This window comes from Rhinatrema bivittatum, chromosome 2 (genome assembly GCF_901001135.1).
Source record: "Rhinatrema bivittatum chromosome 2, aRhiBiv1.1, whole genome shotgun sequence".
In the NCBI taxonomy this organism is placed as follows: domain Eukaryota; kingdom Metazoa; phylum Chordata; class Amphibia; order Gymnophiona; family Rhinatrematidae; genus Rhinatrema; species Rhinatrema bivittatum.
The window spans coordinates 165,911,817-165,937,767 of NC_042616.1; the positions used below are offsets into that span (position 1 = coordinate 165,911,817).

The following is a 25,951-nucleotide window of genomic DNA, read 5'->3' on the forward strand; positions in this document are numbered from 1 at the left end:
ATTTCACAGTTAATTAGTAATAATCTTTCACATTCTGTGATTATCAGGCATTCCATATCAAATGAATTCATAACAGCTCCTGATTTCACATTGGGGTGGTCTTTCAGTAACTCGTGCCTGTGTTTCATCAGCAAATAAAGCTTCAGTTCCAAGAGAGATGCAGTGCAGGGGAAAAAAAAAAAGTGACAGACTGTGATGAAGCGCTGCAGTACTTTCCCAGAGCTTGATTCAAATCTTTTACTCAGCTGCCTGCTGGCTACATAGAGCACCTGAAAACTCAAATTGCCCGAGTCTGGCTTTAACAGCATATAAATCTCCTCAGTGTAGTCAAGGATAAGATGGACAAAAGGTTGAATGGAGCCCTAAGTCCTTCCTGCCCACTTGATCTTTTCTGCCCAAAATCCAGATCTGTCAGAGATTTCCTCTTGTAGGTACAGTATTTGCTGTAGTCTTTTATTTACAGTTAAAGTTTTAGAAGCAGCTCCTGCCTGCATGATTTAGCTAAGCTACTTGCGTATTATGTAGGACTGTGTTCTTTAACTATGCTGTAGTGTGTTAGACATGGAATTACTGTTTGATATGCCCGCTGCCTAGGCTTTTTAGCCAGGGGAAGCGGCATGCCTCTTTACTTTGGGGGGAGAACGAGGGGCATGCAAACCACCAGTCTTCACTTCTATCCCCATAACCAGCCAGGTTGCCTGCCTGCACCTTCCTTCCGCAGCAAGCCAGTTTGCTTCCATTCTCTGCCCTCTCCACTTTGTCTCCCAGTAAGCCTATCTACCCTCCTATTTGCCTGCAGGCCCCCCTATTCTTCCTAGTAAGCCAACCCATCTCAAGACTACCCCAGCAAGCCTGCCTGCCTCCAGCCTCTCCTCCAGCCAAGCAAGCCATCCTTTCTGCCTGCTCCCTGCACCCCCAGCCTCCAGAAAGCCAGTTTGTCTACTTATAGCTTCCCTTCTCCAGCAATTCTGCCTGCCTCTAGGACCCCACTACCCCATCAGATCAGTCCCCTCAAACCTTCTGCACTGCTCTGAAGTCTTCTGTCTGCACTGCACTTCTCTCTGTATTCTCGTGATGATCTTGCGAGATTGAGACTGAAAGACAAGCATGAGACTACAGAGAGCCCAGCAGGACTGGCAGGTGTACTGGAGACAGCTGGAGGGAGACTTAAGAGTGATAAGAGCTGAATAGACCATGGGCCATGTGGCCCACCTCATTCCAACACCTAAGTTTGTATTTCATAATTAAATGAATTTTGAGGGGTAGTAGGACTGAAATGTTCTGTTTTAAAGGACATACATCATTTATGAGGATGTATATTTTAGGATACAATGTGCGTTTAGCCTCCCTTCTAGTGTTATCCATGAAGGCAGGAGTCACACTCAGTCCTGAGTTAAGTCTTTGCAAAGTCCAAACAGTCCTGGGGTGAGGTTAGAACTCAAAGGCCCAAGGTGTAGTGGATGACTCTTATTGTGAGTGTTGTATCACTAGTTGTATGTGAAGGATGGGTGTAGGTGACAGATTAAACAGGATACTCTGCCTAGGTGTTTCCAAAATTAACTTTACTGCAGATATTTCAAGGTAATTAATTGGCACCATATACACTTGAATCCCAAAGTTATTCTCAAATTGCTTCTTTATCTGTGAGTGTCCCTTGGAATTTGGGTCCTGAAATGGTCTCAACTCCCAGGGCATGGAGGGTTAAGCCTCTAAGATGGGCCAAGGGTCTCCTAGATGAAGTGAAATCACTTCCCAGAGAATACCTGAGATCCAGATGTAAGTCAGTTTCTCAAAAACTATAGATTATCTTCTCCTTCCTTGGGGTAGAGCCTCTAGTGTTATTTATTTCCAAATATTTGATATTCTGCTTTTTTCCAGATTTAGTCTCAAAATAGATTACAGAAATTAAGACTTAGACAGGTATAACATGGTGTGGTGATTTTGCTTTAATTTCTAGTTAGATTCTGTTGGTTATGATGCTAACCGATGCCATCTACAGAGATTGCGCAATAGTGCTTATCAAGATGGCAGGAGCAAGATCAAAGATGAGGCAGCTAAGCATTGTAACGTATATGCTAGAAAAACAAGGTATTCCAATAATTGATAAAAATAAAGCTGTTTACTGATTTTTGATGACCGTTATAGCATACGGTGTATCACACATGCAAAGCATGCCTTGTATATATTAATTTTAGGAGACATAGACACAAGGTTTTGATTTGTTAAAATGCTTTTTAACCATTTTTTATTGGACAAGGTGAATAACATACGTAATGTACTCTTCTGTATATAAGATGTAATTTCTGCTGCAACACAGGGAGAGAACCTTGGCTTTTTTTTTATTTTGGACTGTCAGCCTGGTCTGATTAGCATGTTATCTGATCAAATAAAAGTAAGCATAGTTGCAACCTGCCTTTCAGTTTATTTCCTAGCAGACTGTTTATTGCTTCCTGGCAGAATGATTCAAAACTGAGTGTTAAGGACCTTGTCTACATTTTCCTCCTGGTCCAAACAGGAAAATTTACAACAATGGTTAATGTAGTTAACACTGAGTGCCATTGTATGGCATAAGAACCAAGTGTGGGAAAAACTTGAATATGTCTAATGAGCTAGCTGGAGAAAGGCCTGCTTGAATAGCCATGCCTTGGCTTTTTTCTGCAATGCTACATAGTTTGGTTTCTGGCATCAAAGCAGCTGAAGGCTCTTAGACTTGTGCAGTATAATTTGGCAGAAGTCAGGGGTGGGGAGAAAAGAAGGGCCTTTTGTGAGGATTAGAGCTCTCTAGCTGGGGTGTAGAGGCAAAATGATGGGTGAGGTACTCCAGGGCCTGTTTGTTCACACATTTGAAGATGAAGCAGAGAGTTTCAAATTTAATTCTGGTTTAATTGGTAGCCTATGTTAGAACATAACATAAGTTGTCATAGTGAGTCAGACCGAGGGTCTATCAAGCCCAGTATCCTGTTTCCAACAGTGGCCAGTCCAGGTTACAAGTACCTGGCAAGTACCCAAACATTTAATAGATCTCAGGCTACTAATCTGAGTAATAAGCAGTGACTATTCCTTAAGTAACTTGATTAATAGCAGTTTGTGGACTTCTCCAGGAACGTATCCAAATCTTTTTTAAACCCAATTATAGTAACTGCCTTAACCACATCCTCTGGCAATGAATTCCAGAGTTTAATTGTGCGTTGAGTGAAGAAGAATTTTCTCCAATTTGTTTTAAATATGCTACTTGCTAACTTCATGGTGTGCTCCTTAGTCCTTGTATTATCTGAAAAAGTAAATAACCAATTCACATTTATCCGTTCAAGTCCTTTCATTATTTTATAGACTTCTATCATATCCTCCTCCACCTCATCTCTTCTCCATACTGAACAGCCCTAACCTCTTTAGCTTTTCCTCATGGGGGAGCCGTTCCATGCCCTTTATCATTTTGGTCCCCCTTCTCTGTACCGTCTCCAGTGCAACTATATCTTTTATGAGATGCCTCAACCAGAATTGCACACAATAATTCAAGGTGCCTTATCACCATGGAACGATAGAGATATAATGTTTTTTGTTTTATTCACCATTCTCTTCCTAATAATTCCTAATATTCTGTTTGCTTTTTTGACCGCCTCAGCACACTGAGCTGACAATTTCAATGATATATCCACTATGACACCTAAACCTTTTTCCTGGGTGACAACTCCTACTATGGAAACTCAATGCAGTCTAGAAGATGGGTGTTATGTGGTCTGATAGTTTGGCCCTTACCAGGATTCTGGCCATGGTGTTTTGCATGAGTTGTAGTCATTTCAAGCAGGTCTGGGAGATCTCATTCATAAAAAAGTTACAGTAATCTAGTGATGAGTGCATGGATAACTGATGCAAGGTTGTGTTGATTGAAATAGTAGCATAGTTGCTGGATCTGGCTGAGGTACATAAAGCAAGCTGTCACTACTCTAGAGATGTGGGCTTCCTTGCAGGTAGATTTTAAAATGAGTGCCCTTGCGCGAGAATACACTAGAATCTTTAATCATGTAAGCACTTATTCGTGTATGTTTTAAAATGCACCAACCGCATGCTCCTAATTTTAAGAAGTTACTCGAGCACAGCTAGCATGTGTGTGTCAATAGGACCATGTTAGTGTTTGCACACACGTCAGAAAATTTTAAAACATGCTCTCATGAGGCACATTCCAAGTTTTCCAGTTAGTCCACCAATTTGTCCAGTTAATAGTGAGGTCTTTCAGACCCATCTGGTTCCTCATCCTGCCCAGAGGACCCAGTCCCCTAACCCTTTCCTATCAGCCCTAAACCTTGAGATCTACAGATTTTCTCCTCATCAAGAGCAACAGTGAAGTTACGCGGATATCTAGTGTTCACGTGCTGTGGATTTCATTTTTAAAATTTAGTTATGCGCGCAAATCTTTTCCCCGCTCATACCCTTGATTCTCATGGCCCAGATTTTTAAATCTATGCCTGATTTTATAACATGCGTGTGTAGCCGCGAGCATGTTATAAAATCCGGGGTCGGCGCGTGCAAGGGGGTGCACACTTTTGCACCTTGTGTGCGCTGAACCCTAGGGGAGCCCCCGATGGCTTTCCCTGTTCCCTCCATCCCCCCCCCCCCCACAACCTTTGTTGGCGAAGTTGCGCCTGCCTCCGGGCAGGCGTATGTTGCACGCGGTGGCACGACCGCTGTGCCGGAGGCCTTGGTCTCACCCCTGGCCTGCCCACTCCCCGCCCATTTTTTTCAAGCCCCGGGACATACGCGCGCCCCGGGGCTTGTGTGCGTCACCGGGCCTATGCAAAATATGCTTGGCGCACGCAGGAGCGTGTTTTCGGGGTTACATGCGTAATATATGTGCATAACCCTTTTAAAATCCACCCCCATGTGTGCTGGGTACATATGCACATATTTTGCAGCTTTTTAAAATCCACATTGCTTATGTGCGGACCATATGTGGCCATTTTTGCGTGAACAATGCTTTTCAAATTGACCTGGTAATAGGTTAGGATCAAGTTGGACACCCTAGGCTTTGTATAGAGTTTTTTTTTTTTCTGGAGGGTGGTGCCTAATAGGGAGAGAATAGACTGTAGGGATGAATGTACCTGTTTAACCATAAATGTTCAGATTTGGAGGGGTTAAGTTTGAGTGTACAGTGCTGTCAGCCAATTGTTTATGTTGGCAATGGGAGAGGATTGGTTAATGCAAAGTTTGATGTTATCCATATACAGGTCACTAATATACCACTCAGTGCAGCTTGTCAATCACCAATTGGAAACCCAGTCCCAATTTAAACATCATCAATCATAAAGGGACACTCTTTCCTGTTTACCCCGCTATTTTTGGACGTGATGTCATTAGACCATCATAATAGGCATCATTGTGAGGTATGATTATACCGAAAATACTCAGCCTTATATTTAATCATAGGTCTAAACGCAGAAACTTTTTTTTCCTTTTTTTTGTTATGCGTGATCACACTACTTGTGTAAAATTCCCAGTATTCAAAACATCATCTTCTTAATATAAACTTATCTGTGTGTCGCTGTTGCGAAGATTCTTGTTGTCTTGTTATCTTGAATCAAAACTCGCCAGCTCAGATGCCCGAAATGTTAATAGCGATATGTTCATTCCTCATACCGCTAAAAGTGCCCGACATCGCACAATGTTTCGGACTAATGTTCAGTCCTTCTTCAAGGGCTAAAGTTATTCGAATAGCATGGCAGCTCACGGCTGAAGGATAAAATCAGTTCGCTGATAGGACAGTTGTAGATGTTTAAGAGAATCAGGGAAGGAACAGATCCCTGAGGTATTCCAAAATGTGGTTTTTAGGAGTGGACTGTTTGTTGGCCCATATGACAAGCTGAATTCTATTGGATAGAAAAGATTGGGAAACTTTGATGTCAATATTCTCTAGGTGCTAAATCAAGATGCTGCGATCAATCATGTTGAAGGCTGCAGAATGATCCAGTAATACTAGGATGGAGTCATATCTTGATCTTTATTTAGATGGATTCCATTGATTAATTCTAGTAGGACATATTCAATGCTGTTTCCTTTCCTAAAACTAGATGTTTCTCTCTTCTAGGAAGTTAAGTAATTGGAATTGGAGTACCTTTTCAACTAGTTGGGAAGCTAGAGACTGGGTGGTAGTTATCACTTATTTGGGGGTCACAGTTTTGTTTCTTCAGGATTGGTTTGATTACTGCTTCTTTAAGCATGTTGGGAAACAAGCCTTGGGATAGGATGCCATTGGATACATTGGAAAGCCTGAGGCTAGTTCTTGTTTTAGGTTGCAAATTAACCCTGGGGGAATTGGGTCTAGTAGGCTGAGGGACTGGTTAATTTTCTGGAGGATGTTTTTCACCTCTTTGGGGGTGATGGTTCTGAAGTCAGCTAGTGTGGTGTTGCCTGGAGGGAATTGAAATGTTCCTGCGGATAAAGAGGATGTGGTTATTAAGGAAGATGTGAAGGAGGGGGAGTTGTCAAAGGAGGAACGTATTGCTAGGAGCTTATCCATGAAGTCCTCTGTTGTGTGGCCCCTTTGGAAATCAAAGTGGTCTGGAAAACAGGTTTAGATAGCTTCTGAACTGGTTCAAACAGTTTACTCAGATGGTTTATATAGAGTTATAGCTATTTGGAAATGAAGACTTTCTTTTAGCTTCGTGAATGGTTGCTCTATACTTCCGTATCTGCAAAGAGCATGCAAGAAGTTTCGCTCTTTTGCACAGAGCTGCCTCAGGGGCAATTAATTGAACCAGGACTTGGAAATGTCAACATTGATGATATCGCATTGATATTCAGTGTTGTTGAGTTCGTATAAATTCAGAAGAGCATTTCATTATACACACAGAAAATCCAAATAAACGAACAGTGTTCCAGCTAATACTGGTATTAGCTGGAACACTGTTTATTTGGATTTTCAATTTATTGAATATCATTGACTTCACTGCTGGTATCACATGGCAATGCTGTGTGTATAATGAAATACTCTTCTGAATTTATACGAACTCAACAACACTGAATATCAATGCGATATCAAGTCCTGGTTCAATTAATTGCCCCTGAGGCAGCTCTGTGCAAAAGTGCGAAACTCGGCCAGAGTCGGGCGTTTTAATAAAGGGCTTGTTTTCTTCATCCGATTCCTATTGTCTTCACTGTTACACAGCCTACTGGATCGGCTACCGCTTTATATTTTCAATGTTGCCTTTTCTTAGGTAAGGTGGTTACTGTTTGAGTGCTGGAAATTGGTGCTGTTTTGGTATGGGATGTTTATTATTTATGCAATTTCTGTTCAGACAGAGTACTTATCTTTCCCTTGTGTCATTCTTAACAATAAAAATAATACTGGAACTTTATTATTCATTTCTGTCATGAATTGTAATGAGCAGTGGGTCACACATGTGAGCGTGGCCTGTCAGGTGTGTCATGATGGGAAAAAGGTTGAGAACCACTGGCTTAGGGGATGAGGAGGTGGGACTAGAAACACAAGCATGGGTAGCACTGGAGGGTGAGCACTTTTGCTGGTGAGGGGTGAGACTTGAAATACAACTTGTTTTGTGGCTCACACTGGCTTTCAGCAGTGTCTTGAGATCTTAAAATGCTGGATTTGCAGCTCTGGAGCAGCTTTTTAATCATCCTGGGCCCAATATTCAGCAGTGGCTGGTTAAGTAACTTAGTTGAATATGACTAATCCAGCTAAGTTGTGATGTATATTCAGTGGCACGGCAAAGCCATGGAATATACTTGTATATGTGCACACTTAGCCGGATAAGTCTACCCGGTGAAGTTTAGACCTGCTATATGGGATAACTAAACATAGATGAAAATTTAGGGGGCTAACTCTGAATATCGGTAGGTAGCCATATAAGTTATTGGGCTAACTCACTCAGTCCCCAATCTGCCCAGTACATGCCTATTTTTTGTGCATGTAACTTTTAGCTGTATGATGAACTTATACGACTAAGTGGTGGCCGCTAATTGTAGACGCATGTTCAGTGGCCGCTACTTAGCCACATAAGTCCTGCTTATCCGACTAAATAGCGTTGAATGCACTTTGAATATTGGGCCCCCTAAAATTAGGGTGAATATCAGTTTAAACCAATTGTCAGGTTTGGAAAAGTCCTGGAATTTATGGGTAAAAATCTGTTTAAACTAAAAAGGTTCTCCTCTTCTAACTCCATGTCCTAGATTAGGGCCATCTAGTGGAGATCCTAAGGGGGTCTTAACATGCAGATATTGCTTAGATACCCAGGATAGACACATAAATAATGAGGAGTTTAAATGAGTTTTTAGTTTTGTCCCAATGAGAAATCCGTGTATTGTTCTTATGCTACTGGGTTTTGCAGATATAGTTGTTTAGTAGGAAACTTTTTTTTTTTAACCTGTGGAACATGATGAAAGCAAATGTGTCATTTACTCCCAGGAAAAATTCAAATATATCCACAAGCAGGACAGAGTAAGGGTCAAAAGCTTCATGAGCATATTCTTTTAATGGTTCCAGTTTTAGGGGGAAAACCCCTCAGGCTGCTTCTTAGACTGCTTCTTTCTATTCTTTTTAATTTACTCATGTTCTGGATGGACCATAAATTGGGTTATTTTGAAGTGGATCAGCCCCAAGGCTCAGTGGTTGTACTGAACACTGTCATGTGAGAGGCGTTGGTTCAATTGCTGAGTGTGACTTTACCTTGGACTGGCTGGGGGTGCCACAGAGGCAGTGTCAATGGCACCCAAATCATAGGCTTGTTAAATATGCCAGTGGAAAAACAACCTTCCAAATCACTTATATAAAATGGAAGGGGAGATCGTCTCATCGAGCATACATTCCTTTCTCCCAGGGATAGAGACAGCGAGTTTGAAGGCAAACTGCTCATAACCAATGTGCGTGCAACTCTTAAGGTTAAGCTTTAGAGGACGGGAGGCAGGATACATCAGGATAATCTGCTAAAAGGCATTTCCTGATAGCCCTTCTGCAGATGGTGAAAAGAACTTAGTCCAAGATCCAGTCCCTGTGGCATACTACTAGTAACGCCCTCTCCTCAGAGTTTGCTCCATATACTATTACCCTTTGTTGCCTCCCACTCAACCAGTTTCTAACTCAGTCAGTCACTTTACGTCCCACAGTACGGGTACTCGGTTCATTTTTAAGTCGCCTTTGCAGAAATGTTGTCAAAGGTCATACTGAAATACACCTAGCACTCTCCCCTGACCCAACTCTCTGGTCACCCAGTCAACGAAATTGATCAGATTCATCTAACAAGAACTACCTCTGGTAAAACCCTGCTGCCTTTGCTCTTGTAATCCTTTGGATTCCAGAAACTGCACTATCCTCTGTTTTAGGGATCCCATTCGTTTACTCATAACAGTGGTCAGATGTGTAGTTCCCAGCCTCCACATTACTTCCACTTTTATAAAGAAGGATCACATCCACCTCTCTTGTCATCTGAAACTACTTCTGACTCTAAAGAAGCATCAAAAAGGTCAGCCAGTGGAGTTGCCAGGTTTTCCCTAAAGTCTCCCATCCAGAGGATTCTTAGGCATGGCAGAACAGTGACTCCTACTGACCAGACTCAGAACGGGTGGTTCCAAAAGGATCCACTTTATGTGGTCTCTGGCTGAGACACTGCTGTGAGAGGCCAAAAGAAGGCAAAAATGTGAATAAAGGCTCTTGTCAAAGCCTTTGTAGAGGCTGATTGGTCATTGAGTTGCCAACACAAAGGGGCAGGAAGAAACTGTGATGCCAAAAGATTGGCACCTAAATAATGGGGATGAAAGGGAAGAGAGAGACCATGAACCTTTACACTATTTTCTTGTTTCCTTGTTAGCTCCATTAAAAACAGTGGGGGGAAACATAAAATGTAAGTTTTAGAAGTTATGAAATTCCTTCCTCGTGTTGAAATGTGTTAATGTTGTAATGCCTTCAAAATCAAAACTACAAATATAAGACCTTAGATTTTAAAGAGAGAGTACACATTTTGGAATTTATTTAAAATATTTGTTGACAATTCTAAGCGGGTTTCAAAAACAATCATAAAATATATAAAAACAAACAATATAAAAGACAGATGTAGATATTAAAAAATTAACCAGCTAGGAAAGTTAACCCGATTAAGTGTATCGGGTTAACTTTATTGGGATATTTAGCAGTGCAGCCATGACGCTGAATATACCCAGATATCTTTTAGTTAACCAAGTAAGATTGAATATCTCCATTTATGCAGCCAAAGTAGCCAGCTAAGTCATCCCACCTCGTTACACCCCATCCCGCCCACCATTTAGTCAGATTAATAGATATTTGGCTAAGTAGTGGCTGCTGAACACAGTTGGATATTCAGACGCTGCCACTTAGCTGTATAAGTCTGAACTTATCCAGCTATGTGGCACTGAAAATCATCCTCAATGAATAACAAACAGAAATAACTGCATAGCAGTAAAAAAAAAAAAAAAATCACCTGGAACAGAAGCTGAACTAGCTAGAGACTAGCCTTGAGATCAATATAAGCAATAAAGGAAATTATCAATAAATGCTGCTTAATGTGATAATTGATTCCCTAAATTACATTCAATAAACCAGCCTTAGGTTCTCGTTAGAAAACCTCCATTATTATATTATCTTTGTCTTACCAATCTCTGCTATATTGACAATTAATCATAGAACACTTGTGAAAAATAGGCAATAATATTCACTGCTCTATCCCCCAAAACTTGCATATATATCAGTGCTTTAAAGTTTTTTCTAAACGTCCTTAAGCATGGATGAAGTGAGTGGCAACTCATTCCATAAAGTGGGCCCTGTCACCATCAAAGATCTATTTAGGGTTTCATCGAGATGAAGTGAGTAAATTGAAGGCATCTCCAATAAATTGTTTCCTGATGATCTTAAAGTGCCAGTTGAAACAGATTGTTAACACTGAGGCAGTGCAATACGGGCTGTAATCATGCAGTGCTCTATATATCATCGTAATAATTGTAAACTTTATATGCCAGACAATATGAAGCCAATGTAGTGATGCCAGCACAGTGGTATTAAGTCCTCATGCCCAGCACCAGTCAGAACTCTGGCTACAGCATTCTGCTCTGTCTGCAGTGCTGATGAGATAGGTGCTGGGAGCCCAGTATGTACTGCAATGCAGTGCTCTAGGCCATTAAGTATCATAGTTTGTAGGAATGTGTGAAAGTTATCCTGACGAAGGTTTTAATCTTCATAACAGCTGAAGTTTATAATAAGATTTTGTTATTGCTTTTATTAGAGGCTGAAAAGATAGTGAACTGTCGAGCATATCCGGATCTTTCATGGCATTTACATTTTTTTTTTAAGAAGTGAAACTCGTCACTTTTAAATGAAGGTTATTTGGAGCCCTAGCAATAACATTTAAAAAAAAAAAAAAAAGTCCACTGATTCGTTACCTTTGCCATGGTAAATGCAATCATTTTGCTAGTGATAAATTTTGAATTTCACCATGAGTAGTTAAAGATGTGGTGCTTGTCAGAGTTGCACAAAATGTTTATAATAATATTTAGGGGGCTAACTCGGTGGTATCGTTCTGCGCTTTCAAACAGGACGACTGGAGCTGCCAGGCCAGGTCTTTTGCTCTCCAGCTGGCTGGGGATGCTGCAGTGCCCGCCGACCCTGTGGGGAGGGGGAGTCCCAATCATCATCTGATGGTGACAAACTAATGGCCAGATTTGGAACACATGGTGCAAGGTTCTGGAGAGAATCCTGGTGCATGGCTGCCTAGCTGAGGACTGTCATTCTGATGACCAGGCTAGGTGAGTTGGGAGAGGGGATATTCCCGTGTTAACAAAGAGACATGGACACCATGTTGAGTTGTAAAAATGTAACTAACATTTTTTCAGTCACTGGTCGCCTTCTCTGGAACACTCTCCCGGGACAACTCCGTACCAAAACTGATGCCTAAGTGTTTAAAAAGGCTTTAAAAACCTTTCTCTTTAAAAATGTGTTTGAACTGGCAGATTAGCCATCCTATCCTAGGCCTTTTTTTTGTCATATTTTGGATAGTTTTATTTGCTTTCTTCATTTTTGTCTGTAAGACATACCATAACTATCATATGTTTTAATTTTAACCCATCCCGAACCTTGGAGGGCGCAGGATATACATTGTTTCAACTTAAACTTCTCCTCCTACCCAGCTTTTTCCAGTGCTACCTAATGGCCCTGATGCCTATGAAACGAATGTCACACACACAAACTAGGGTGGGGGTGGGGGGAAAGTCCTCAGGTGGTTGTGAATGAGAGCTTGTGGTGCCAGGTCCCTGCTGTGGAGGCCCGTGAAGAAGAAATACATTGAGAAGACATTTGACCATGTGTCAGGCTGGGGCCTTCTGCAGTTCTTGGTGCATCAAAGCAGGGTTAATGTTACACAAAGCAACAGCAGAACGTTCCTGGCTTACGATGCTTCACAGGTACAACTTAAAATGGTAACACTCATGGGTAGAACAGAGCTTGAATCCAGTCCAGGTCAAGACCAGGATAATTCCTCTTCGAGGACAAGCACAGGCTTTTACAGTGGGGTTTAGGCTTTCTCATCACAGAACAGAACAAAATATCAGGCACACACAAAGAAAAGAACTCACAGGTCTTCCTCTGGGGGTCCCAGACGGGCATTTAATGCCGGGAACACCCTCCAGGTTTTCCAGCATTCCTTTTGAATCCCCCCCCCAATTCAGATCCCCAGGGGCAGGGCCATGCACCAGACTATCTTAGTCTGAAGGTGGCTTTCTCTGAGCCAGACTGTGGCTCTGTGCTCTGGACGCAGCCCCAAATGGAGCAGATCCCAGTTATAACTTTTTATTTTACTGCCATGATAAACTTGCTAGATTATTTTTAGGTGCATTTCATAATGAATGAAAATGCCCAATGATTTTAGTCATTTCTCTGCAATGCTGAACTTCAGTGGATATGCATCAATTTTGATAAGATAAACTTAGATCCACCTCTTTGAGATTACTTTTGAATCCAAAAATCGAGACTTTTCCTGATCCTGACCCTCATATTTTTTCTGTAGTAAATGTATTGATTAGAAATAATTTTTCTTCTTTAAGTGTCTCATCTTGATCGTAAGCACCATGGCCCAAGACTGTGTCTATTTTATGTATCTGAACAATGCTATGTATAGTTACTACATCCTGGCATGATTGGGTGTGCGTGTACTGTGCATTTGTACGGGGCGGCACACCTGGGGGGAGGTGGGGGAGTGGCGGTGGCAGCAGGAGAGGTTGCAGGGCCCAACTCACTGGCAGCAGAAAATGGAGAGGCTGCGAGCAACTGGCAGAGTCCAACCCACCGGTGGCTGAAATGAGAAGAGGTCGTGTGTGCCCACTTACCGGTAGTGACTCTGGGTTCCAGTACAGGCAGCAGATGGCCTGCATGCCCTTTGATGTGGTGCTCGCTCTGCAGCTCTTTTGCAACTGCATCTGGGCCATTGGGTCTGCTGGGAGGTGATGAATTGAGTGGAAGTCTTTGAGCAGCAACAGGGATGGCCAGCCTGCATTCATGTGCATGTGAGAGAGACAGAGAGAGGAAGCCTGCTATGAGAGATTGGAAGCATGCCTGCATGGCTGTATGAGAGATTAGAGGCCTGCCTGTGTGGGTGTGAATGGGAGCCTGCCTGGGATATGTGTGAATGGGAGCAAACATTGGATATGTGTGTGTGTGTGTGTGTGTATGTGTAAGTGTAAGAATAGGAGCCTGATTTGGATTGTGTGTAGGAATGGGAATCACTGGAAGTGCTGGCAGCAGGGAAGGAAGGGGATGTCTATATCTAGACTTGGGGGATAGGGATGGATCATCCCCTGCTTGGAAGAAATAGGCTAACCTCTGTATAAAGAGAGGGGAGAGCAGAGGGGAGCAATCGGGCTGGACACTAGGAAACAGCTGTGGACTTTTAAGCATGAAGTTGGCTGCTGCGGATGAGGAAGAGCCAAAATGGAGCCAGCGTCAACTCTAGCCCAAAAAATAAGCTTAAGTGTTTTATTAAAAACTGTATTACAAGGGAGTCATGATATGTTACTAAGGGATATTTCAAGAAAAGGAGTGCTTGCTGTAATCTGAAGTACCAAGAAGGGAAGAGTAAAAGCTGAAACTTCTGGGAATTTTTTTTTCTTTTGTTGAAACTCTGTCCTAAGGAAAAAAGACTGTGTTATGAACAATATTTCTGCTGCACTACATGCTCACCTGCAGACTAAGAGAGAAGGAAAGTGCAGGAAAGCCAGAATATTTCCAAAATCTGTTTGCTTAAAGCACTGGCTTAAGAGGCTGTCCTGACTGGTGCTTGTGCCATGCTACCTGCTCACCTGCAGGCTAATTAAGAGGGGGAGAGAGAAGCAAACTGCAGGAAGAACCAGAGCCTTAATACAAAATGTTCTTCCTACCTGTTGGGATTAAAAAAAATGGCTTTAAAGGACTGTCTTGAGCTGTGCATGTACTCAGCTCTGTACTCCATCTGCAAGCCAAGTTAATTAAGAGAGAGAGACTACAGGGAAGCCAGAGAGCTACTTAGAGATGCTCTGTATTTTGGGTTGATTTAGAACTGGCTGCAAAGGGCTGGCCTGAGTTATGCATGAAACTGAAGGGTACATTCCCTGTGAACTAAGGGAGAGAGCAGATGCTGGCAAGCCAACGTTTCACCCCAGAAGTGCTAAGCTTTCTGACACTTCACTTGGTCAGAAGTGGAATGGGGGAATCATTGCCCAATTGAATGCTTTTTGAGTGCCTAGGTTCACTGCTTTATGATTACTGGAAATTTGGGGAGTTTTGCCAGCAACAGCCTGTGCTGATAGAATACCTGAGCCATGAAGGTCTCTGAGAAGCCTGGAAAAAGATTGGGGTTAAATGCTGAATTTCCTGGTGAGCTGGGCTAACGTCACCGTTAACAACTAAATGAGAAATTACTGCATTAACCCTGAAGAGATGGAAACAAGGCATGTTTGGTTTATTTTGTTTTATTGTAAAGGCTAACCAAGTGAATTGTAATTCCTGACTTGGGGACAATGTAAGACCCTGTAAAAGAGGAATTTACGTGTGGACTGTCTTCCTGCTTGGAGAAGGTTAACCTTCTTATTATTTATAAACAACTATTGCTGCTAGTCTGACTGAATTCCTACACTAAGGGGCGGATTTTAAAAGGAGCGCGAATAGGCCTACTTTTGTTTGCGCTCAGGCGCAAACAAAAGTACGCTGGATTTTAGTAGATATGCGCGGAGCCGCGCGTATCTACTAAAAAACCTGGATCGGCGCGCGCAAGGCTATGGATTTTGTATAGCCGAGCCGCGCAGCCTACCCCCGTTCCCTCCGAGGCCGCTCCGAAATCGGAGCGGCCTCGGAGGGAATCCTCTAACACCCTCCCCTCACCTTCCCCTCCCTTCCTCTACCTAACCCACCCGCCCGGCACTGTCTATACCCCCCCCCTTACCTTTGTCGGGGGATTTACGCCTCCCGGAGGGAGGCGTAAATCCCCGCGCGCCAGCGGGCCTCCTGCGCGCCAGGCCGCGACCTGGGGGCGGGTACGGAGGGCGCGGCCACGCCCCCGGACCGCCCCCAAAACGCTGCCAAACACCGCGACGACCGGGACCGCCCCCGACACGCCCCCCTCGGAGAACCCCGGGACTTACGCGAGTCCCGGGGCTCTGCGCGCGCCGGTAGGCCTATGTAAAATAGGCTTACCGGCGCGCAGGGCCCTGCTCGCCTAAATCCGCCCGGTTTTGGGCGGATTTAGGCGAGCAGGGCTCTTAAAATCCGCCCCTTAGAGTACTCCTTTCCTTAAGCAGAAGGACTCTGGTGGAAAATGGCACTCTTAAGGGACTACAATGAAGTACATTTGTGGCAAGGCACAGAAGGGGAAAATAGAGAGGCTGAAACTCTAGCCCTATGCAGGCTCTATTTAAAGCTGGAAGGAAGCAGTGTTGAAAGGGCAGGAGGTACTGGTACCTCCTACACTACCTTTTTTTTCTCAAGGTCTGGGGCACTGGATGTACCCAACCCTAATCCAAAAACCCTCAGTCTAATGAAGTGTGAATGCCCACAGGTATCAGCCTTTCAAAAGTGGCCCAGTGCTCTGGTAAGCCGCCCTAAGCACTCGCCAGGAGAGAGGATCACCACATCAAACTAAAACAAAGAAAAGATCAGTGATCCAAAGGCACTAGAATAGGCATCCTGCCTTGGGTGAGAGGGGGAATGGGAGTTTGCCTGGAATGTTTGTGTCTGAATCGTCCCTCCCTCTCCCCATTAATCTCTGACAATTTCAGGGCATCTGGAAATAAAACGTTCCCAAGTATGAGAGGGTTTTTTTTTTTAATCCTTATTTGTTTTAATTATTGCTTGGTGTTTGATGTGGCTGCTGTTTTGAAATATTTTATCCGTATTTAGGAAATTTTGGATTTCTATTTAACTGGTTAGAAATTCTTTTTATGAATGTGGTTTTACTATTATGTTTGATCTTTTATATTTCTTGCTTTATTATTTAATGTTTTATGAAGAATGATGTTTCTGTTTTTCATTGTTGCTCTTCAAATAGTGGTTGACTTGTGGGTTCCATTTCAGTTCTGTGCATGTTTCTATTTATACTTTCTGGTCTCTTTATTCTGACTGTGTTCTACATGTATGACTGAGATGAGGTATTTTTCTGGCATATAGCTTCTGTGTAAGGATCTATAGCTTCTAATTTCTTTTGTTTTCCTAGTAGGAGGTGTATTTGTGTTCTAGGTATAATATGGTATAATATGTGCATTGTTGCTGTTTCATAGATAAGTCTATTACTGTTTGAGTGCTGGCAGTTAGGGTTGTTTTGGTAGGGAGGTTATTATATTGTAATGGTAATTCCATTTATTCATGGCGTTCTGAGGGCCAAGCCCACATCCAACACACATTATAAAAGTTCAAATTCCATATGTGTTTCAAGTGTCTTTTTTGCAGAGTTTTCTGATTGGCACCACAGCAATGCATGTAAATATAATATATATGTTGTGATATTTTTGCCTCAGAAGTCTGTACTTTTGAATGTTCTTTTTCATGTAAAATCTGTTATAAATACCTAATTTTATTGTATGTTTAGGTAGATGGTGTTGGAATTGGGGGAGTTAGTGCAAGATTGGGTTCCATGGTGTCAGTATTTAAAAATATAGATTGCTGGAGGGAGCTGGACTTTTTTTTTTTTTTTAATGGGCCTGGGACAGAGACTAAATGAATCAGGCTTGGGTGGTGGGTGGGACAGCACATTTTTCCCACCCACCCACATTTGGGTGGGTGGGACAGCACATTTTTCACACATGGCAGTAAAAAAAAAGCTAGCACTAGCCCTGGGCTAGTAGCACCATAGAAATTTTAAGTACTAGTAGTAAGGAAGTCTGAAACCAAAATGAAGACATTCATGTTCAGAAAACGTATCTAAAATGAATATTTACTGTTTTATATTTTTCATATTTAAAGTACTGCACATATTGGTCCATGTGACTCTCTGTGCTCCTCAGGGATGCTTATATTCTATTGATGTCACAGTACTAGCTCCTCCCACTCATCCAGGGTTCTTATCCCATAGCAAATAATAAAACACTGCAAGATGCATGAACATTTCATGCTGCCCAATTTACTGCTTTGGCACAGAAATTTGCATATGGTTACGACTACTAACCATTTTCGAAATCCTCAGTGATATCATGATGTGCTCCGACTGAGATTTCAGCTTCTGTTGTCCTCCTTTAGAGCGAGTTGACTTGTATGACATATTGCTATATTTCAAACTATATACTCGGGGATCTTTCAGCACTAAGCAAGGTCAGAGCAGCTTTAAATATCCTTGAAGTTTTGGGGGTACAGTATTGAAGACAGAAGAAGGATTTGACGGGTATAACCGCAAACCAGTTGAGAATATGCCTTAGTAATGAACAATATGCAATGGGGGTCATTTTCAAAGGAGTTACGCATGTAAATGTGACATACTATCATAGCAATTTTCAAAAGCTATTTACTCGAGTAAGTGCACTTACTTGAGTAAATCCTATGGACAATTCAATGGCATATATTGTAGGAATTTTGAAAAGCCCACTACTTGAGTAAAGTGTATTTACTCGAGCAAAAACCAGTTTTGCTCGAGTAAATGCTTTTTAAAATCTACCCCATTATGTAGATTACAGAATGTAAAAAGAAACCTTTTGTTTATGTATGTCTTTATTTCTTCCACTTAAAACCCTCCTACCTTTGTAAAAGCTCCGAGGGCTCATTGGTGAACCTAATAAAGATTCTCGGTAAATTGAAAACTTCTCCATGTGCTCTATGCTGCCCTCCTCCCCCTCCCATCACTCCTTGAAATTTCAACTTTTCTTTTTTTTTTTTTTTTGAGAGAGAGTTGACGTGTGTGGAATTTTGCTAGATTTCAAACTATGTAATTGGGGATCTATAGGGCATTAACTAAGGACAAGATCCTCCTGAGATTACAATTGAACTTAACTGGCCTGTTTCCCATTAGGAAGTGAAAATAAAGAATCCACAGCAGTTTGAAATGTGAGTGTGGAAGAGGGGGTGGTGGGGGTGTGAAAAACATGACCCGGGCATCCCTGGCTGCTTTATCTGTGGCAGTAATTTAAATTAAATTGGAAAAATGGTTCAGAATATATTATGGAGAGTATGTGTGTAGGAGTAGGATGATAACAAGCCCTTTATTAAAATGCCCGACTCTGGCCGAGTTTCGCTCCCTTGCACAGAGCTGCCCTTTATTAAAATGCCCGACTCTGGCCGAGTTTCGCTCCCTTGCACAGAGCTGCCTCAGGGGCAATTCATTTTACCAGGACTTGATTTGGTCAATGTAGAAAATATCGCATTGATTATGCCTTCGGTGCAGATGAATTCACACTCAAACACATAGACTTTCTCTTTTGGCTAGTCAAGAGCTCTTGACTAGCCAAAAGACGGCTCGTCTATTTAAATTTGTCATGTACAGAACGTTTTTGACTTCAAAGCAGCTATTACGTAGCAATACTATGCTGATAAGAGAAAGTCTATGTGTTTGAGTGGGAATTCATCTGCACCGAAGGCATAATCAATGCGATATTTTCTACATTGACCAAATCAAGTCCTGGTAAAATGGAATTGCCCTGAGGGCAGCTCTGTGCAAGGGAGCGAAACTCGGCCAGAGTCGGGCATTTTAATAAAGGGCTTGTTATCATCCGATTCCTATTGTCGTCACTGTTACACAGCTCACTGGATCGGCTACCGCTTTGTTTTTTGGGTCTGTGTGTAGGAGTAGACACAGGAGAGGACAGAACCACAGACATTTATTTATTTAAACCTTTTAGTGTGTACATCATACCGGTTCACATCCGAACAAAAGCTGGAAAATACATAAACAGGGTCTAGGGGTCTAGGGGTGGGATCAACGAGAAGATTGGAGGCCAAAAGATAGCACACAGATAGCACACAGACATGATTTTATAAGGGCCAGGTTCCCTGTAGGAGGCTAGGTAAAAAAAAAAAATCTTGATGGCATCACAAGGTGCTGTGACCTCATTAATATCAAATTCTCTTTAGGAAACTCCCTTTTTTTTCTTTCGAGAGAATTGACTTGTGTGGCATCTTGTTATATTTCCAAATATTTGATCGAGGTCCTGTTGGCACATAAAAATACTGGATATTACCACGGTATACTCCCTGACCTATCTGAGATTTCAACTGAATGTGAACTGAACTGGTCTTTTTCCATATAGGAAAGAAAAGGAAACAAGGATACTTAAGTATGGAGAGAGCGTGTTGATTGTTGAGGTCACAAAAAGCATAAGCTGGGTACACTATGATCTGTGGCAGAAACTTGAATACCGTATTTTTCGCTCCATAAGACGCACCTGACCATAAGACACACCTAGGATTCAGAGGGGGAAAATTTAAAAAAAAAAAATTGTGCTAAACCGGCTCTGCGTCTGGGCATGTTATGGAGCAAATTAGGGGAGTGCATAGCTTTTTTTTTTCTCCCCATTTTGTTTTCGGGTCTGGGGAGGGCCATTTCGGTCCACTCCCCAGATCAGAAAACTTTTCTTTCTCTGGGAACCCCCAAACCCCCCCCCCCATCCCAACCCTTTAAATTAACAACCTCCACCCCCCTGACCCCCCAAGACCTGCTGAATTAATTTCCTGCAACCCCCCCACCCTCCTGACCCCCCCAAGACCTGCCGAATTAATTTCCTGCAACCCCCCACCCTCCTGACCCCCCAAGACCTGCCAAACGTCCCTGGTGGTCCAGCGGGGGTCCAGGAGCGGTCCGGGAACGATCACCTGGGCGTGAGCCGTCGGCTGCCAGTAAACAAAATGGCGCCGACAGCCCTATGCCCTCACTATGTCACTGAGACCGACCGCTGCTATTGGTCGCTCAGTGACATAGTGAGGGCATAGGGCCGTCGGCACCATTTTGTTTACTGGCAGCCGACGGCCCTATGCCCTCACTATGTCACTGAGACCGACCAATAGCAGCGGTCGGTCTCAGTGACATAGTGTGGGCATAGGGCCGTCGGCTGCCAGTAAACAAAATGGCGCCGACGGCCCTATGCCCTCACTATGTCACTGAGACCAACCAATAGCAGCGGTCGGTCTCAGTGACATAGTGAGGGCATAGGGCCGTCGGCGCCATTTTGTTTACTGGCAGCCGACGGCCCACACCCAGGAGATCATTCCCGGACCCCCGCTGGACCACCAGGGACGTTTGGCAGGTCTTGGGGGGGTCAGAGGGTGGGGGGTTGCTGGAAATAATTTGTCAGGTCTTGCGGGGGGGGGGGGGTCAGGAGGGTGGGGGGTTGTAGGAAATTAAGTCGGCAGGTCTTGGGGGAGTCGGGGGGGGGGGGGGGTTGTTAGATTTTTGTTTGGGTTTTCTTTTATATTCGCTCCATAAGACGCACATACATTTTCCCCCCACCTTTGGGGGAAAAAAAGTGCGTCTTATGGAGCGAAAAATACGGTAAATGGTTCAAAAATTGTTAGGGATATGAAGCAGGGACACGTTTAAATGGCGGGACAGACAGTCAAACAGACATAATGATCTTTTAAGGTCAGTTTCTCTGTAGGGAACTAGGCTCAGGAAATATAATAAAAAGTGCCTACTTTGTATTACGCCGGAAGCATATACTGCTTCAACTTGTTTAAAATTAATTTTAGCCAGTACAAAAAAGGAGATGACAAATGCATACCACCAACAACTAGGATATTATAAAATAGTAAGGTGATGTATAACTTAACAAAACTTCAGAATGTATATAAAATTTATTATCCAAATATGTAATTATAACAATTAAGTGAGACGAGCACTTTTAAACTTTTAAAATGGTGCTCAATAAACAGAAATTCTCAAAAAATCAACTTTAGTGGTTTTTTTGTTTTTAATGGCATTTATTTTATTTATTTATTTATTTATTTATTTATTTATTTATTTAACATATTTATATACCGTTTTCCCAATATGACATTGACCAAAGCGGTTTACAACAACATAATTATAATCAAACCAACATAAAATGTATCTTTAAAAAGAGAAATAATAAAAATAAACAGAGTTTGAATAAAAATACAATTTAAAACATCATCAATAAACATAAAATTAGATAAATTAAAGATTAAGGATAATTGGCCATTACTTTAAAAACTAAAAAAGGGAGAAATCAGATTGACAAGTAGTTAAGGATATCTTCTAGTCCTTAAAATGTGTTATTACAAAGTAGTTTCCTAGCAGTTTTGCTGTTAATTAGTCAGTTCTACATTCCCGAATGCTTCCAAAAATAAATGGGTTTTTAATGCCTTCTTAAATTCCTTTCGAATAGATATGTCTTAAGGGATCTGGCAGGGCATTCCACAAAATAGGGCCAGCGACGGAAAAAGCTCTTTGCCTTGTTATATTTAACGCAGCTGCTTTCACTGTGGGAACTTCCAGAAGATCTTTTCCCGCTGATCTGAGGTCTCTCCTACTGCAGTCAGCACTCACAAGGTTGAGTTATTCCCCTACAAGAGGCCCTTGTTTCACCACATTTGTGGCTTCATCAGGGGGGGCGGACACCATTCATCCTAAGTTTTCTTATCACAAAGTAAACTTTACAGGGGGACATTACCAAAAAATAAATGTCTTCTAAAATTCCATGCTTAACTTGAGAATTTGTGCAAAAAGAACAGCATCTCCTTCATCCGTTGTTTATTATTATTTAGTTGTGTGCTTCTCTAGCTTTACTTCAATGATGCCTACAAAGAAAACTTGCTTCACCTTTACACTGAACCACTTTAGTCATTCTTCAATAAATATTTTATGTATTTTTGTAGACCCATAGTCAGAACAATATTACTCAACAAAACAATAGTTTAGCTCAATTTCATCCCAGAAACCACCATGGTCGTCTTCATTACATATTTATGTATCAGCCTTTCCTAGTACCACATTTAAATATGATACTTTACCATGTCCTATGATATTAAACAGTCCTGTCCTCGTTATTTATACAGTGATCATGATGTTTTTACATAATAAATGTTATTGATATCGCATTTAATCGTGGAGCTGTGCTGAATCACATAATATTAAACATTTCAACAATCATTATTTGTGGGTTAGTCATAAGAAATATTTATAAACTGATCATATAGAATTTATTGAAATGAATATTTTATAAAAAAGAACTGCACTGAGTATTCTGGTTTAAACTGATAGGGTATAATGTCTGCCAAGTGAAAATAAAACATTGTTTGCTTTGAATTAATATGTGCGAAATATTTTCACTTTTGAACTTGACCATGGTCATTTCCGGTATGAAACAATAACTATACTTGTTTAAGCTGTTTTTGGTGAGTAATATTGTTTAGTACTATGTGTCTTCAAAAAAACATAAAATATATTTATTAAAGTATGATTAAAATGGTTCAGTGTAATAGTGAAGCAAGTTTTCTTTGTAGGCCTCATTGAAGAAACATTAGAGAAGCACACACAATAGTAAGGATATGCTGTTATTTTGCACAAAATCACAAGTTATGCATGGAATTTTAAAGATATTTTTGGTAATGTCCCCTTATAAAAATATATTTTGATAAAGCTTAAGATGAATGGTCCCCCCTCGATGAAGCTGCATCAGTGGTGAAACAAGGGCCTCTTATAGAGGAATAACAACTCAACTCTGTAAAAGTGCTGAGTGCAATGGGTCGCCATTAAGAAAATAAAATGTTGATTTTTTGATAATTTTTGTTTGTTGAGCACTATTTTGAAAATTGCATGGTGCTGTTTGCAGAATGTGATGGTTAGATAAAGTTTTATATAGGTTACACTTGAGATATACATAATCTTAACAAGTATAACCTTTCTGCAGTTGAGTATGAACACAGTTTTTCACTCAATTTTCTCACTTATTTGAAAGCACTTTATTGGAAACAAAAACATAACAACCAACACTGGCATACCTTGGGTTCTGAAGTACACCAGAACAACTGTACAAGTTAACACCAGTTTACATTTTCCTTCCCTCTCCTCCTGTTGTCAACCCCTCCCCAATCCCCCTTCCCCCCTCCCCTATTCAATCTGCAATAAAACCGAAACGGCAAGGAGAAACTAACAGTTACATATAAGAAAAATTGTTCCTTCTCCAAATTATAGGCATTCTCATAACAGCAAATCAAAATATGATTGAGCACCTGATTTCTAGCTGCATGGGGAAGCGACTGTATATATTTGTCCCAGACCGCTACTTACTTTTAAAAGATCTCATGGTATTGACATTCTGCATTTGCAGGCCCACTAAGCAGGAGCATCCTTTTCATATTACACAGAAAGCCCTGCCTTTTTCCCCAACAGCCACACCTTTCTAAGAAACAGGTGGTCCCCTTTTCTGCTAAAGCCAATGTCTCTTTGGAGTCAATCAGTACACCCTCTGGAGTAAAAACAAGAGGGCAACCCAAAAGCTGCTGTAAATATTTCTGCTTCTTATCCCAAACCTTTTGGACTACCGGGCATACCCAGAAATAATGTCCCAGAGTGCCCCTAGCGAACAAACACTTTCAGGCCAATGCAATATTGTGCACTTGGCTGAGTGCACTGCTTGATGCACGTCCGACATCTCTTATACAATAAGGGGTTTAGCGCATCCAAAATGTTTGTCCTAACCAGCGTTTAGCGCACATCACATGTAAATTCATGTTGATGAGGCTATTAGCTATTACCCCCGATGCAAAAAAAAAAAAAAAATGTGCACCTGACACACACATTTTTACTCTCAAAAATTAATGCCTGCCCCGGAGCAGGGGTTAATTCTTGAAGAGCCCCCTACAGTTAATAGAAAAGCAGAAGATACTGCTTTTCTGTTCCTTTTTTTGGTTCCTCTAACTTAATATCGTGGCGAAGAACAGAAAAAAGGAATAAGGGAAAAAAAAAACTAAAAAAACAAGTCACCAGTGGTCAGGTTAGGAAAACGGATGCCTCCTTTTTATCATGACAGCCCATTTAAATATTATATCGGGTATCCCGGAGAGGTTCATCGGCGTGCATTAGAAGAGCGGGCACCAAATCATGAGCGTGCCAGTTTTCCACGTGCCAATATTGCATTTGCCTGTTAGGACATAAATCAGAGGATAACACTCCCCCTTTAAACAACCAAGTTGGTGGCAAACATACTGTCAATAAAAGTGTATATTGTGTTTCCAGTAGATTAGCATTCTCCAATAGAAAGAAAAATCTGGGAATAACTAGTATACAATCAATAAGAAAAAATTAACTAGTCATGTTTAGAATCTTTGCTGCAAGAAATCCTTGCAATTGCTTTATAATGAATTCTAACTGTTAAAATTTATTTTACCTTTATTATCATTTAAGAAAATATTTTGTGAAAAAAAATGTTTTGATAGAGAGAAGACCTCATTATTGGCAAGAGATCCGAATTCTCAGGAACTTCTTATGAGCCAATTGTTGCAGTCACTGGTCTTTTATTCTCTTAATTATATTTTTGATAAAAATGCTTGAAGTTACTTTCTGTTAATTACTGATTATGGTACTGCTGTGTTTCCAAATAAAGTTCTTGTGAAACCTTTACTGGTCTTTTCTTTCACACAGCCAAAGATTTTAATGTCTTCAATTAATGTGGATCTTTCATGTAATGATATCTTCAATTTTTACAAGCTTTGACCATAATTATAAATTTTCACCACAGCAAGTCATCTATGTTGAATTGTACTTTAGCCCTTCTTAAGTTCTGAACGGGAAACCTTCACACCGTTCTAGATAACTTTTCATTTAGCAGAACATAGCTCTATATGTCTTGTAATGAGTACTTCATTCCCAACAAGATCCTGACAAGTTTTAATAGCAAGGCACTTATCTTTTGGCTTGTTATATGTTGTTTTTTTTTAACCACATAGCCATGCCTTTTGCCTAAATGAAATGCTTGCTAACCGCCACCAACGTGTCCAACGTTTCGCTTCAACGCTGCTTCAGCAACACAAAATAAATTTATTTATTTGCATTCAACAAATCTTTCAGTTCGTGTTTCTGTCGAAAATGCTCACAGTTTTTATCAATACCCTTCTTGTTCGATTGTCGGGCTTAGTCTGAAAAGTTTTTAATATGGACGCGCTTTTTTTATCTGGCTGATTGGCTTGAAAAAGAACCAATCATTGTGTCCGTAATGGTACGTATGACGCTCTGGCGTCAAATTTAAAGGTCTGTAGAATTGCTTGACAGATTCACGATTGCTCATTGATCTCTTTTAATTCCTGGTTCCAGCGAGTATACGTGATGACGCATGATGCGCTATGACATCAGATTTAAGTCTGTTACATTCTTTTGACAGTTTCACGAATGTTCAGTTTTATTTTCTGTATCAATGGAATTGTCAAACTTTTTGACAAGTCTATATGTGATTGTTTAATTCTTATACATTAATTGTCTCATCGTTCCTTATATTGTTTCATTCCTATTCATTCCCCGAATGGCTACTTATCTCCTTTTCA

General features: G+C 41.3%; 1 protein-coding gene across 2 annotated transcripts in view; it reads left to right on the forward strand.

Moving 5' to 3' along the window:
- The window catches only part of CDK14 (cyclin dependent kinase 14), a 1,214,920-nt gene that overhangs the window by 320,111 nt on the left and 868,858 nt on the right, over nt 1-25,951 (forward strand). The window lies entirely within an intron of this gene.